The 7,882-nt window shown below is 34.7% G+C and overlaps 1 long non-coding RNA gene across 1 annotated transcript in view; it reads left to right on the forward strand.

Annotated features, from left to right (window-relative positions):
- Positions 1–3,731, forward strand: part of LOC149136657 (uncharacterized) — a 50,292-nt gene extending 46,561 nt beyond the window's left edge. Inside the window, exon 4 of the long non-coding RNA XR_016240922.1 lies at positions 3,429–3,731. This is a non-coding gene — a long non-coding RNA (uncharacterized LOC149136657). The remainder of the gene's footprint in view (positions 1–3,428) is intronic.
- The last annotated feature ends 4,151 nt before the right edge of the window (positions 3,732–7,882 follow it).

A 7,882-nucleotide genomic window follows, 5' to 3' on the forward strand; every position in this document is an offset into this window, starting at 1 on the left:
TGTGTTTTGTAAAAAGGAAAATTTCCAGTAGTAGCAGAAGCAGGGGAAGAAAATTGATAAAGAAGAAAGAAAAGCTAACATCACACATTCGTTAAGGAATTGTAAAATCGTTCCTATGAAATCTTTATCTCTAATACTTGTATGCATTCTTCAGCTGCAATTCCTAACCTATGATATTGATTTTCCTAAATATTTGGGAACCTTTACAATGAACTCATTCAATTTACTTCTCTTTCCAATAATGGTAACCTGGTAATTTGAAAGATGCTAATCAAGTAATTATTCGTCAATCAAACCCAAATCTTCGTGTTATAAGTTCCTGCTTCAAATACTACTGCGTGCGTCACGTGGCAGCAGAGACAAATGATGATTACAGTTCAAGAATTGTCTGTGATAATAAGAAATAGCAAGCTTTTATGCTGAGCACATTGCATCTATTTAATGTAATGTAGATGCAAGTGCAGTGTAAATGTAGAAAGCTAAATTTCTTATTGGTAATTATGAAATGAATACAACACGAATCAGTTGCAGAGTTTCATTTGACCACTTCTACATGCAGTCACTTGACCAGCAAATATTTCATCCTAATCTTACTCTCTCTACCTCTTTTTTCTGTTCTTCTTTTTCCCCTTTACTTGTTTCTGTCACTGGACTGTGGCCATATTGGGGCACTGAGTTAAAGAGTTTTAGTCCAACAAATCCACTTCATCATCATCATCATCATCATCATCATCATCATCATCATCATCGTCATCATCATCATCATCATCATCATCGTTTAGCATCCGCTTTCCATGCTGGCATGGGTTGGACGGATTGACAGGAGCCAGTAAAGCAGGAGCCTACACTAGACTTCTCTCATACTTATTCAATTGGCCCCCTTGGCTAACCTACTAAATTATCTGGACATAAACAAACCAACACCAGTCATCAAACAATTGTGGGACAAAGACAAAATCACACACATGTATATATATGTTAAGTGACACAAGTATGGAGTGCTTATAATCAGGTGCAAAAAACAATTAATCAACAAATTTTGGTTTTTACCTGATGATGTTTCACTCCCTCGTTAAGCATGCTGCAGGTATGCACCAAACTTGTGAAAATTAGTGAAGTGCAGCATTCATTGAATTGTTGAACAGAAACTCAGGGTCTTCGATGTAAGCCTTACACACCTGAGTCATTTAATAAATTTAGTTATCTATTTTCGATGATGTTGAGGTCTAGTTCTTTTGTTTTTTACATGGGGTTTGTCTATGTGTATGTGTGTGTGTTTCCATCATCATCTTTTAACATCTACCTTCCGTGCTGGCATGGGCTTGATGGTTTGACTGATGACTGACAACCCTGGAGGCTGCACCAGGCTCCAATCTGATCTGGCAGTGTTTCTACAGCTGGATGCCCTTCCTAATGCCAACCACTCCGAGAGTGTACCGGGTGCATTTTATGTGCCAGTCAGGTGGCACTGGCAATGGACATGCTCGAATGGTGCTTTTTATGTGCAATCGGCACAGAGCCAGTCAGGCGGCATTGGCATCAGCCACGAATACTGAACAGTGAAAATGGGTGCTCAACACCACATTGGTGGATAAATATTCTTTATTTATCGGTTGACAAAGCTACCAAGGGTTTCATATAGGCATAATATCTTTACAATTATCAAGCCTGCAACATGAGAACATTGGTACTTGTCTCAATTTTGGACAAGAGAAAATTTATATGCATGTATGTATGTATGTATGTATGTATGTATGTATATGTGTGTATACACACACACACACAGAAGCTTCCAATCATTTCCTTCTACCATGCACATACACAAATACATATGCATACACACGTTATATGCACACACAATGGGCTTCTTTCAGTTTCTACTAACCAAATCTACAACAAGGTTTTGATCAACTCAGGGCTTTAAGTAGAAGATACTTGCCCAAGGTGCCATGCAGTAGGACTGAACCCTAAACCTCATGGTTGGGAATCAAACTTTTAAACTGCACAGTCATACCTGCCTGCACCTTAACCCCTTTGTTACCAACCCGGCTGAAACTGCCTTTGGCCCTGTAGTACAAATGTTTTGTTTCCATAAGTTCTGAGTTAAAATCTTCCATCAAACTTTAGTCACAATTTATGTTCCTAACACTAGCTTAATGCAAACTAATTTATTTTACTAAATACTTTGTTATATTTAAAATTGATTGAAAAGAGCATCACAGAGCATCTCAATAGAAATATGGTGACAAAATGGTTCAAGTTGGGGAGAGAAAGAATAAGGTGGGCCTTAACCCTTTTGTTACCAACCCGGCTGAAACCAGCTCTGGCTCTGTAGTACAAATGTTTTGTTTCCATAAGTACTGAATTAAAATCATCTACCAAACCTTAGTCACAGTTTATGTTCCTAACACTAACTGAATGATAACTAAGTTATTTTACTAAATTCTTTGTTATATTTAAAATTGATTGAAAGAACATCACAGAGCATCTCAACAGAAATACAGTAACGAAAGGGTTGAATTATACTTAAATGCATAATTTATAACCAGTAATTAAAATCTATTCTCTCATAATGTCTTTGAAGTATCATTTAATAAAGAAGATGGGAAATGAAAGTGATGCTTTTAGATCAAAGCCTGTTTATTCCCAAACTTCTCATCGTGTGTTCTTTAGCTATCTTTTGTTTGTCCAGTATTTGATGTGAAATGCAATATCTTCCATGTTGACAGCTGTACACAAAAAAAAAAAAAATCTATGTAGAAAATCATTGAGCCATATTATGATAGATTAAAGTATTTGTCCCAAAGTCTAGATTCTTTGCAGTTAAAGACTCAGTTTCCAATATAATCTGCAAATCGAAATTTCAACATTAAAATAGGAATTTGACAGTTTGAATTTTCGACACCCACCCTCTGTTTTATAGATGAATCATTGTTCTATTTGAAAACTGGTTAACAATTGAGAAAAATTGATTGAATAGAAATATATTTGTAACTAAAAAGAAATTATGAAGCTTTTAAGTATCAAATGGTTTTATTAAGAATGTTGATATGTTTGCAAGAGGAGAGTTTCTTAAGAAATGAAATGAAGATATATAAATGTACGAGGTTGAGTCAAAAGTTGGATTTCCACCGATGATATTTGGCAACTTGTCTCTTCAACGTATATCCTTAGTTTGACAAAACAAGTTGAGGAATTGTTTATTCCTTATTTTCATATACCGGATAAACCACCTACACCTGGATACATCTCAACCAACAACTCCTCCCTGCTTGAGTGGTCCATGGTGTTCCAAAATAATTAACTGAAAGACTTTTTTCCAGATGATGCTGTTGAGTTAGTTATGGCCTGGGCTGATAATGGTCAGAACCAATCTAAGTTATCTGTTATAATATATAAGCCTTAATTGTTCATTCTCTATTTTACAGCGTTGATAATGGATAGTAAAAAAAATTGCAACTGGAGCCATTCTTAGCTATAAATGGAAGAAAAGATGGCATTTAAGGGCAATGGCAAAAGAAATTAATGGTGTTGAAGCCCCAGAAATTGTCAATGAATGTGTGGTACAAACCTAGTTTGTAGGGTACTGGACACCTTCATTTCAGAGGGCTTCCATGAGACCTTCACGAAGTGGCTGGAGTGCTACCACAAGACGACTGAAGTCAGAGGTTCCAACTTTGAAGGAGATTAGTGTCTTGTGCTTCTTTGGAATAAATAAATGTCTTTCCTGGCAATGCGTAATATTTACCTATTTTGTCTTTTTAAAAATTTCAATTATATTTGTGGCATTAGAATTTCATAATTAAGAATTATTCTGGTTCTCTATTGATTTTAATTTTTCATTGTTCCATAGATTCTGTTAATATTTTGCATTATAATTTCAATGATGACATATTTTCTTTATTTCTTTATTTATTATTATTTGTTATTATTATTATTATTATCATCATTATCATTATTATTATTATTATTATTATTATTATTATTATTATTATTATTATTATTATTATTATTTTCAGTAAAAGAATAATACCCATACACAAGATGCCACTCCAACTGTGAAAGAGGAGAGGAGACTAAATATAAATATATATATATATATATATATATATATATATATATATATATACATACATACATACATACATTTTTTAGCAGTTGGGACTCAAATGGAGTTATGTATCATCTTCTTTATTATCACACAGCACAATGGATGTCGAAAATATTTCTTCAAAACTTATAAACATGCTGTGATTTGGAATTTTCAATACAGCCAAATAGAATTCTTTGGTACTTTGAGACAGTCTTATTATCGAATGTAAGTATTGTTGTCTAGATTGAGTAATTTTAGAATTCTTTCACACTATATATTTGCTCAGCTTTTAATATTTAATCACACTGAAATATTTCTCATTAAATAGTATATATTATAGATCTGTATGGGAGTTGTATATTCTCCCTACTCTAGGCACAAGGCCTGAAATTCTAGGGGAGGGGGAGCAAGTCGATTAGATTGACCCCGGTATGCAGCTGGTACTTAAGTTATTGACCCTGAAAGGATGAAACATAAAGTTGATCTTGGCAGAATTTGAACTCAGAACGTAAGGACAGATGAAATACCACTAAGCATTTCAGCCAACATGCTAACGTTTCTTATTTTTTTATTGCCAACAAGGGGCTAAACATAGAGGGGACAAACAAGGACAGACAAAGGGATTAAGTCGATTACATTGACCCCAGTGAATAACGAGTACTTAATTTATCGACCCTGAAAGGATGAAAGGCAAAGTCGACTTCGGCGGAATTTGAACTCAGAACGTAACGACAGACAAAATACCACTAAGCATTTCACCCGACATGCTAACATTTCTGCAAGCTCACCACTTTTAATAATAATCCTTTCTACTGGAAGCATAAGGTCTTGAATTTGGGGTAAGGGATTAAGTTGATTACATCGACCCCAGTGCATAACTGGTATTTATTTAATAGACCCCCCGAAAGGATGAAAGGCAAAGTTGACCCCGGCAGCATTTGAACTTAGAATGTAGCAGCAGACGAAATACCGCTAAGCATTTTTCCCAGCATGCTAATGATTCTTTTCTGCTCTAGGTACAAGGACCAAAATTTTGGGGGATGGGGGCAGTGAATTAGATTGACCCAGTATGTAACTGGTACTTAATTTATCAACTCCAAAAAGATGAAAAATAAAAGTCAATCTCAGCGGAATTTGAACTCAGAATGTAATAGCAGACGAAATACTGCTAAGCATTTCTCCCGGCATGCTAATGTTTCTGCTAACTCGCTGCCTTAGGGTAATCGTTTATACTCTAGGCACAAGGCCCCAAAATTCTTGGGGGAGGAGGACAGTCAAGTAGATCAGCCCCAGTATGCAACTGGTACTTAATTTATCAACCCTGAAAAGATGAAAAGCAAAGTCAACCTCAGCGGAATTTGAACTCAGAACATAGTGATGGGTGAAATACCACTAAGCATTTCGCCCAGCATGCTAACGATTCTGCCAACTCGCCACCTTATTGGAGTTGTATATTGTTCTCTTCTGGAATAGGTGAATGAATACAGGTTCTGTTAGTGCTAATGTGTCTTTAGTTAGATGGTACACCGAAAAGAATCAGGTTTTTTTTTTCTTTTTGTACCAAATGGTGTTTTTTGTTAGATTTTTTGTTAAAAATATGGTAAGAATTTGTGGCTTGTGTAGTAGTGTAGTTGTTGTTATTCAGCTCCAAGTGGATCTTGATTAAGAAGATCTATGACCAAAGCCACTCCAGCCGTAACCAACAGCCTCATTCTTTTAAAGGCATCTATGATTATGTTATCTAATGTTTCCATCTTTTTTAAGGTGGTAAAATGGGATTTAAGAAAAATTTGGCTGCTATTTTTAGGAAGTTCAGTAACCTCCTAAATGCTCTCTCTTTCTCTTTTGCTTTCTCTCTCTCTCTCACATACACATACTCTTTCCCTCTCTCTCACATACACACACTCTTTCCCTCTCTCTCACATACACACACTTTTCCCTCTCTCTCTCTCTCTCTCTCTTGTTATTGTTATATTGCCAACAAGCTACCCTTAATCAGGGATATCTCTGATTAAAGGTGTTCCATTCCAGCCTTGGCAATTCCGTCTTTTATTTCTAGACAATGGAATACATTACTCAGTGCGTCCTTCCATTTTTGAAGATGGGAGAATATGATTTGAAAGACATTTGGTTGATATTTCTAGCAAATGGAGTACTGAAATGTTATATCATCTCCTGAAATATCATTTTATATATTTGTGTCACAATGCAATGCAAGTATAAAAATGTGAGCATCGAGATCACTAACAAGGGGGTGGGGTGGGGGAAGATTTTATATTTTCAGATCAGGATTATTTAGGTGTATTTGTGAAACAATAGGTGAAATTTGTTATGGCATATAAGAATGTGGATGTACCTGCATAAACAAGGGGAGGAGCAAAAGTAGGTATACAGATACTTAATATGAGTTGGAAGCTCTTTTCATTTCTCCAGTTATTTATTTTAGGTTAAGAATTCTATCATTTTATGTTTTCCTAGGGGCTAAAATTCTATCATTCTATGAGAGTATTGTAGTTCGCTTGAAGTATTGTGTATTGTTTGTAAAGAATAAAAAGTTTTGAATGGTACAACAATGCACTATAATACAAAAAATGGACTATATACCTGTTGTAATTTAGTTATCTATAGTCCAACAATGATATTTCGGAATACAATTCCTTCTTCAGATATTCTTAGATGGAGTCTCTGCTATAAACTGTTTTCCAACGGTTTTCCAGGGGACTAAAATTCTATTATCTTATGTTTTCCTGGGGGCTAAAATTCTATTATCTTATGTTTTCCTGGGGGCTAAAATTCTATTATTTTAAGTTTTCCTGGGGCTAAAATTCTATTATCTTATGTTTTCCTGGGGGGTTAAAATTCTATTATTTTATGTTTGCTTGGAGCTAAAAGGTAGTTTCATTGTCCTGCATTAGACTGCCACATTGTGTTGGCAAATAAATTTTACTGTAAAAAAAAAAATTACTGTACGGTACTGTTACTACATATTTCTCTTTCAGAGATTTAAAACCATTTTTTTTTTGCGTACTTTTTAACTAATTCTCTCCATAATAAAATAACTGTCCCTAATTTCAGACATTTACTATATATGGCTGGAAATTTGACCAATGGTGAGTGAAAGTGGATCATCGAGCAGTATTGGAAAACAGAAGGCAGAGTTAGTTAGACATAAATGGACTGAAGAACTTCAAAGACCAGGTTCAGCAAGGTTAACACTTTATGGAATATGTGACAAATATGAGTAGACTTTCTAACATTTTAATAATCATTACTTTGTATTTTATTATAGTTCTTTTTAGTGTATTTACTTATTAATTTTTTCTATATATGACTGTGGATTTTCATGGTTGAGTTAATGAACTTTGTTTTTTTTCTCTAAATTATATATTTATATATTATATACTGTGAAACATAATTTAATTTTAATTTCTGATAAATTGAATTTAATTGAGTTTTTACCTGTAAATTTGGATTTTTATCCCTAATATTGTTATTATATATATATATATATATATATATATATATTTCTTTGCCTTCTCTTCTTGCTCACTTTCCCTCTACTTTTCACTTCACTGTGTCCCTGTCATTTTTTCTCGCTCCTCCTTAATTCCTTTGTCACTCTGCCTCTACCTCTCTCTCTTCTTTTCCCACATGACCGGTGTTCAGCCAAGCCTCATCTTTCTTTCTTGGCTGGCCGTTGTGCGTGTAACATCGATATTCCTCCCTGTGCCTGTGAAATCTTGTATACCTGCCGCAAGGCTTTATATCCACACATGCCAGCTTAATTTA

The sequence above is a fragment of the Octopus bimaculoides genome, chromosome 3 (assembly GCF_046866305.1).
Source record: "Octopus bimaculoides isolate indiv1 chromosome 3, ASM4686630v1, whole genome shotgun sequence".
Classification (NCBI taxonomy): Eukaryota; Metazoa; Mollusca; class Cephalopoda; order Octopoda; family Octopodidae; genus Octopus; species Octopus bimaculoides.